Source organism: Peromyscus eremicus, chromosome 2 (genome assembly GCF_949786415.1).
Source record: "Peromyscus eremicus chromosome 2, PerEre_H2_v1, whole genome shotgun sequence".
Lineage (NCBI taxonomy): Eukaryota > Metazoa > Chordata > Mammalia > Rodentia > Cricetidae > Peromyscus > Peromyscus eremicus.
This window is the reverse complement of record NC_081417.1, coordinates 127,360,960-127,368,902: the sequence shown is the minus strand read 5'-3', so window position 1 is coordinate 127,368,902 and position 7,943 is coordinate 127,360,960. Positions and strand designations below refer to the sequence as shown.

The 7,943-nt window shown below is 42.0% G+C and overlaps 1 non-coding gene across 1 annotated transcript; it reads right to left on the bottom strand.

Moving 5' to 3' along the window:
* Positions 1–7,319: 7,319 nt before the first annotated feature.
* LOC131905480 (U6 spliceosomal RNA) lies at positions 7,320–7,426 on the bottom strand. Its single transcript, XR_009377981.1, has one exon. It is a non-coding gene; the product is annotated as a U6 spliceosomal RNA (small nuclear RNA).
* Positions 7,427–7,943: the final 517 nt, after the last annotated feature.

Genomic DNA, 7,943 nt, shown 5'->3' with positions numbered 1-7,943 from the left:
CAGACGAGGGTGTGGCTTGTGAACACACTTGTGCACACACAATCACATGTGGCAGCTCTGGGCTTTGTCTGTCTTCCAATCTAATTAGGATAGAGAGTAACTCTCATTTAGGACTTGCCTGTCACTCTAGCCCAAGCTGTGCAAGGCTCCATTCCTCTCTTTAGGACCCTACTGAAGTATGGAAAGGGAAAAAGGAAATGTGATGCTTGAAACAAAATACCCGATCGAGCTGACCACTAAATGGCACTTAGACCCCAAGTATACACACAGCTGCTTTATGTAATGAAGGCTGCAGACCATGTTCCTGGATATAAAATAACAAACCACATATAAAGTTTTACATTGCTGTGTAATTAGCACGGATCTGCAAATGTGCTAGGCTGCAAATGTGCTAGGGTGAGGGCAGAGGGGCTTGGGCCACAAGTAGAGAGGGTGTGGGAAAGAACATGCCCCGGGGTGAGAAGGGTGGACTTTGAATCCTGACCCCACCCTCATCTCCTTTGGCCTTGGACAAGTTCTTCAGACTCTGTAGACTTCCAGTTTGGTATCTGTATGAGCAGGCAATGGTATCTGCTTTCTCAACAGTGGTTTTAACCTTCTCTCTGCCTGAGGACATTTGACAATTTGTAAAGACATATTTGTGTGTCCTAACTGGGGAGGTATTACTGGCTGGCATCTTGTGGCTGGGGCCAGGATGTTGCCACGTATCTTACAACACAGGAAGCAATCTCATTTAGAAGTGTGGCCCCACGAATGTCAATCCTGCTAATACTGAGAAATCCTGCCTCATAGGGTAGCTATGAGATACTAGATCCATTTATAACTTTGATTGGGCATTTGATGTGTGCTAAGTACTTCTAATCACTTTTTTTAATGTGGTAACTCTTGCCTGTTCATAAGAAGTCTATGAGGGAACTGCTACCATTACCTTCACCCTATACTACCATTATCCTCATCCTGTAGATAAGGAAATTGGAGTCCTGGGAGTAAACACCCAAACTCACAAGCCTGGTAGAGCAGAGAGGCATTTGCAAAAGGCCTGTAGCTCCAGATCTACTGCATGTGAACTTGAACACAATTTGAACTCATGTTTTACTTGCCTGTTGAAGTCAATGCCTGGGACACGATAGTGATAATGATCTCTATGAGTCGAACACTCAACTGTTCATGAAGGCCACATAGAAGCATCCAATGTTTGGCAGACAAGACATAGAGAGTGCCTGCTCACATTCAGTTTTCTTTCAGAAGAAAAATAATAAACAGGTGACTAAATAAAAATGGAGGCAGTGTGAGTCACAGACACTATGTTACGAATGAAGAGAAGGGTTCCGCCAGAAGATGTGAGAGAAGGTACCATGGGCTGAGGAAACAGCCTTGGCAAAGGCCCTGTAGTAGGGAGGCACCATGGTGTGCTGAGGAAACAGAAAATCCAAGAGAAGTAAGATCTGGGTTACAAGGGAGACGATTCTTAGAAATGTAGCAGAGAGTAGGGTCCACCTGAAGAGTGACCGAGTTGAGGTAAGAAACTTGAATTCCGTCCTCTCTTAGGAGCTATGGAGGTTTTAAAGAAGATTATGACCTGATTTGCATCTTGTAAGTTCATTCAGACCTCAGTGTCAGGATGGTGAGGCAGCAGGAGAGGGATCCAGGATCCTCGGCAGGATCCAGGCTGGGATCAGGTGGGGAAAGTAGGGTCTTACCCACATGGCTTCAGTGGGACTGGAGGAAAGGGAACAGGTCAGGATCCCACAGCGTTAGAGCCAGTAAACTAGCATTTTGTGATGGATATGATGGGTGAGGGGAGCAAGGCTAAGACCGAGGGTTTTATTTTGAGCAACTTCTTCATTAGTTGAGACAGGTTGAGGAAGAAACAGAACTTTGTGAGAGTGGAGAGAAAGCAGCAGGGGTCCAGTCTGAGGTCATGTTAATCATGAGCTGCCCATCAAGCAGAGGATGTAGGAAGCAACTTAAAAACATCCTGCAGCTCAGGAGAGTGAGCAGGGCTGTGCACACATTTAGGATTCATTGCACACAGATGAGATACAACACTAAGGCCCATTAATGATGATGGTGGTGATAGATAGGTGATAGATGGTAGATAGATAGTTAGTTAGATAGATAGATAGATAGATAGATAGATAGATAGACAGACAGACAGACAGACAGACAGGAGAACAGGTAGGTAGTATTGGAGTCAGCCTATGTCTAAGCCCAGGGAGAGCATTCATTTCAACTTTGAGAAACAGCCACTAAAAGAGATAGAAGATCTGACACCCTCTTCTGGCCTCCCTGGGCACTGCATGCACCTTGTGCACAGACAGGCAAAACATCCATACACATAAAATATAATATTAGAGGGAGAGGGGGTGGGTGAGGAAAGAAAGAAAGAGAGAAAGAAAGAAAGAAAGAAAGAAAGAAAGAAAGAAAGAAAGAAAGAAAAAGTGTCAGCATTCTATAAAATATAGGGGTTGTTATTAGATTTGACCCTAGAAGTTGACAGATGTTTTTAGTGGGCTTTTGGAGATGAAAACTCACATGAATAAAGGAAGAGGCAAAGAAGTAGACGCAGCCGCTGTGAGAAATCTCTCTAGATTTGTATCAAAGAGTCAAGCTGGAGTGGCTGAAGAGCATGGACCAACAGATGGACTCCATGTGCAGCATGTTTTAGGCTGATGAAGGATATAGCACAGAGGGAGCAACTTCTACAGCCACTGATCTTGGGAATGGCATCACCGGACAGACTGGGGAGATGTCCTAGGGAAAGGAGGAGGTAAACTCCAGTAACAACATGTGGCTGAGCCTTGTTGGGAAGGAAGGCAGCAAACCTAGGCATTGTGCGGTAGTCAGGTGGGTGGGATAGAGGGCTCTGCAGTAACTATCTTTCTTCCTCACAGAAGGGAATCAGAGCCCTCACCTACACCCCTGCTGAACACCAGCCCCGACACTGACACAGACTGAGTCCAGACCCATAGGGTGAATGCCCAGTTCTGTCCAGCCAGCTCCCTTCTTCCTAAGGAACACCCTGGGGGAACAACAGAGGGTCCATCATAACAGGTCTTCACAGTGAGAAAAACCATCAAAGCAACATAAGGCTTAGAAGTACCCAGATATGGATACTGCCTTCCTGACCCTGCTGGGGAAGGGAGTCTCTAGGACCTGCAAGAGTGGTGTAGAAGAAACACATTTGTGGAAGAGAATCATAATAGGAGAGAACCAAATGCATGAGGCTCTCAGAAAAGTTGTGGGTTTTTCTTGTTTATTTTTTTTTTTAAAGAAGAAAAGTCCCCAGCAGGGGAGGAGTGGGAACTCACTGAAGCTGGCAATCAGGGCAGGCAAGTGGAACTGAGAGAAACCTAAGTGGACTAGGTGTGGTTTTGGTGTTTTATCTCAGTAGGTGAGCTTAGGGCTCTTCAGTTTTGGCCCCTCACAAGGCTAGTGTGATCTGTACAAATATATTTGTGCATATATATGGTGATCAAAGTTTATAGCTATTTAAGAAAATCCCTGTTGACTAGCAAGGGCATCCCAACCTGCTAGCTGGACCTCTCTACATTTGACTCCCCGATCTGTGAAGTCAGCACAGTAGTAATGTGCGGCTCACAGGCTTGTTATGGGCTGGAGTAGGATGGTGACTGGGTTGCACTTTGTGTACTGTAAAGAGCTGTGGTATGGCTTTTAGGATGATTATTAATAATATGAAGAAAAAAGAGGAGGAGGAGGAGGAGGAGGAGGAGGAGGAAGAAAAAGAAAGAGGAGGAGGTAGCCTCAAACTATCTTCTGACTTAGGAGAAATACTTTGATGTTTAAAAAGTCAGGAGGAGCATGTGTGGACACCTTATGATTGGGAGCCTCTGTGGAGGGTCTGCATCAGAGTAGAACTCAGGCCTGCTGATTGAATTGGGCAAGATGCGCCTTGCCCAGGGGTGCTCTGCTGATTGGCTGAGCAGGTGGCAAAGTCCAGCAAGTGTTGTCCTTACCATGCTGCACATGTGGCAGGCCCAGTGTCTTCGACGCTCATGGTGCCCACTGGCATGCTGCCTAGCTGTTTACATTTGCTTGGCCTTTACTTTACCAAATCCATTGCAGGAGAGTCTAATGAGTCTGTATTTGTCCTTTGTCCTTTCCGGGCACCTTTTAGTCTCTATGTGCAGTCTGGCTTACCTGCTGTGGAAAGCCCCATTTCCCCATCAGGCTCGTCCTGTCCAACCAAATACACACCTTTATTTTTCTCAGTTCAGACTTTGGGCTCGATTCTCAACTCCCTATGTTTGGAAGCACCTTTTCATAAATCTTCTCATGCTGTTGTCTCGACACTGGTGAGGACATTTAGCGATGGGAAGCCCATTACCTCTCGAGGTAGCCTGCTACTCTTGTAGATGCTCTTAACACTGCTAAGCCACGTATTTCACCATCACCCACCTGTAGCTTATGCCAAGTCCCTGATTACCACCCTTGTAGCTACATGGAGCAGACTCCATTTTCTTCATGCCATCTATGCATAAATTTGGGTGCAGGAACCACGTATCCCTAGGCCTTTTTGCTCACTCTCCCATTCTTTACAAAAGAGATTTTGTTTCTTTTCACCCTTTTGATGACTGTGTTTGAAATTCCTTATGTCCAGCAATGGTACAGTTTGCAGACTATCTCTACCCACTGATTTACCAATTCACTTGGCATCTCTGTCTGGATATTTGAGATGATAATTGTTGAATGATTTGTCTGGAGTCTTCAGCTACTAAGTTTTCCTCTGACTAGATCCTTTGTGTTTCCCCATACCACAGTCACCTCCGCACAGAGCATTGATTTAGAATCTAGGTAGCATCTATGGTGACAGAAGCTTGCTGATATCCTAACTTTTATCAGAAAGGTTTTGTGTGAAAGAGAGTGAATGTGGAGTGTGTGCAAGTGTGTAAATGTGTGTGTGTTTATGTATGTGAATGTGTGTGAGAGAGTGTCTGTGCATTTGTGTGTATGTGGATATGTGAGTATGTGTGTGTGTATATATGAGGGTGTGTGTGTGAGTATGTGAGAGTGTGTGAGTGTATATGTGAGTATGTGTGAATGTATGAGATTTGTGTACGTGTGTGTGTGTCTGTGTATGTGTGTGTATATGTGCGTGTGTGTGTGTGTGTGTGTGTGTGTGTGTGTGTGTGTGAGTGTATGTGTGAGGGTGTGTGTGTTTGTGTATGTGTCTTTGGTTTTGTTTTCTGCCTTTAGGCCTTTTCTTTATCTGTCTACCATTTTTAGCATTTCCATCTCTCCTCTGCTCTTTCCAGTGTAATCTGTTTAATGTCCACCATATCCCCAGAGTAGACCCTTTCCCCTAAGACTTTTCCAACACAACACAGCTGGGATGACCATCGTTTCTAGCTACAACACACAGCATTAGCCCAGGTCCAAAGACATGAGTCTTTAAGAGGATGATTCAAAGAATGGAGGGGGAAAAAGCCTGGCTAGACAAGCCTCATGATGGTAGAGGCCATTTCAGGCTTCTCCATTTTGTATGATTCATACTTCACATTTATAATTATGGTGAGTGCTCACTGATATGACTAATTGATAATATATTGGGGTACTTGTTATATTTCAGACATTTAACAGTATATGAGAGTCTTAATTGTTTACCACCTCATAAAACCTTGGCCTTGCCAGCATTTGTAATTATAGCCATCAGGTGAAGTGTGCAATGGTGTGTCATTGTGCTTTTAATTTACATTTCTTTAATGACTAATAGTGCTAAGTATCTTTCCATGTGCTTGCTTGTTAGTCTTGTATCTTTTTAATGTAGCCTTTGTTAAAGTCTTTTGCTCATTTACATTGTGCTGTTTGACTTTTTACTGTTGAGCTGTGATTATTCATTTCTATTCTAAGTCCTTTGTCAAATGCAGTTTCATAAACATCCCAGTATTTGGCTTATATTTTCACTTTCTTAATCTGGTCTTTTGGAGAGCAAATGTTTTAGTGTTGAGCAAATCCAATTTATCAATTTTAAAAATATAATTTGTGCTTTTTATGTCTTACTTAAGAAATCTTGATCTAGCTCATGGTCACTAACATTCTACTTATACTACTACTTCTTCCTCTTCCTTCTCTTCTTCTCCTCCTCCTCTTCCTTCCTGCCCTTTCTTCTTCCTCCTCTTCTCTTCCCAACTCCTCTTTCTTCTTTCCTAGAAGATTTGCAGCTTTACATTTTTATGCTTAAGGCAAATGTTAACTCCAAAGTGTCTGAGATAAGAACTATAAAAGAAGATTTACTTTTAGTTCATGGATTCTGATGTCTCAGTCCATGGTCACTTGCTCCCATCACTATTGGTGTGGGGCAATGTAGCTGCCAGATGAAATGATTACCTAACTTGTTCTAGTATAATAACAACTCGGGAGTCAGAAATTGAGATAAAGACCTGAAGAATCCAAGGAAAGCAGAGCAATTGGCTGACCCTCTCTCCACATTCTCTGGAACCTCCAGCACCAGAAATCATGCCCCCCAACTCCTCCTGAGTCTCTTTCTGTCCTCTGTAGCCACCCTACAAAGTTCTCCAAGAACTTTATGGCTAATCCTGGTCAACCAGTGGCTGACTGTCCTAGATTTAAGGTTGCTTTATTGGCACAGTGGAATGGCTGTACAGACAATTCTCCTGCAATATTTCCCCCTTTTTGTCTAAATAAAAGGAAAAGTTTTAACTCTAACAATGCAAAACTATATACAGTAAGAACAATTACCAAGTAAGAAATACATTTACAATGTCCAGTCTATAATATTTGATAAATTTAGAGCAAATATTCCATTTTCTATCCTCTCTTAATGAGCCCAAAGTTTTGTACCTAATTTACTTTCTGTCATGACTAAGGGAAAGTGTAACTGTAACTAACTAGTCTTCTACTCCATCAAAGACCTGAGAAGGATATATTATTGCCAGATTAAACAGGAAATGCAGAGCAAGCAACTTCCAAAACTATGAGGTGGCAGAGACATCTGGCTTCCCAGACAGTCACCCCAAGGTTCTTTTGTAACATTGGGGCATCTATCTTTATGCTACAGGTCTAGAGTATCTGACAGACTTTTCTGTGAAGCAGGGATTTTTGAAGGGCTGTCCTACCTTGTTTTGGCAAAGTTTGGCAGTCATTTACTCTCATGTCCTGCTTGTTCAGTTTGGACAGTATACTGTCAGAAGTCGAGGCAAGGGCAGTTTCTTGCCCAAATGGCTAGCTTTTGCCACAAAGAAAGCAAACTCCATATGGAGGTTCTTTGATGCCTGTAATCCTTTTTTTGAAAAAAAAATGGTGAAAAACTATATTTAGAATTAACCAGCTAGACTCAGAAAAATATGGAATGCTTCACGAATTTGCATGTCATCCTTGCACAGGGGCCATGCTAATCTTCTCTGTATCATTCCAATTTTAGTATATGTGCTGCCAAAGCAAGCACATCCTATAATCCTTTTAAGAAGTAGGTTGGTGATGCCAGGAGAAGACCTGTCTCACTGTCATGAAGAGCCCTATGTTATTCAAACGTCTCTCAGAAGTGTTTGAAGACCATCTATCTACTTAAAATATGTCTCTGATTGACATAGAAAATATACCTAACATGACTATAAGTTTGATTGTTAAAAATGACTAATTATTAACCTGAATTTCTTTATATCCTAAATAGCTTTCAAGGACTAGAACTTTACATTATGTTTTTAAATGAGCTGTATAAGTACAATACCTTAAAAAGAAAATAGAAACATATATCACAGTATAACAAAAATAACATTAAACTTGTTTCAATATACAAAAATGTCTTACATAGGAGTAGAAACATGTATACAGTATAACAAAAATAGCTTTAAATTTGTTTCAATATATAAAATATCTTACACAAGAATAGAAACATATATAGTATAACAAAAAATAACTTTAAATTTGTATCAATGTACAAAAAACCATACCAATGTAAAATA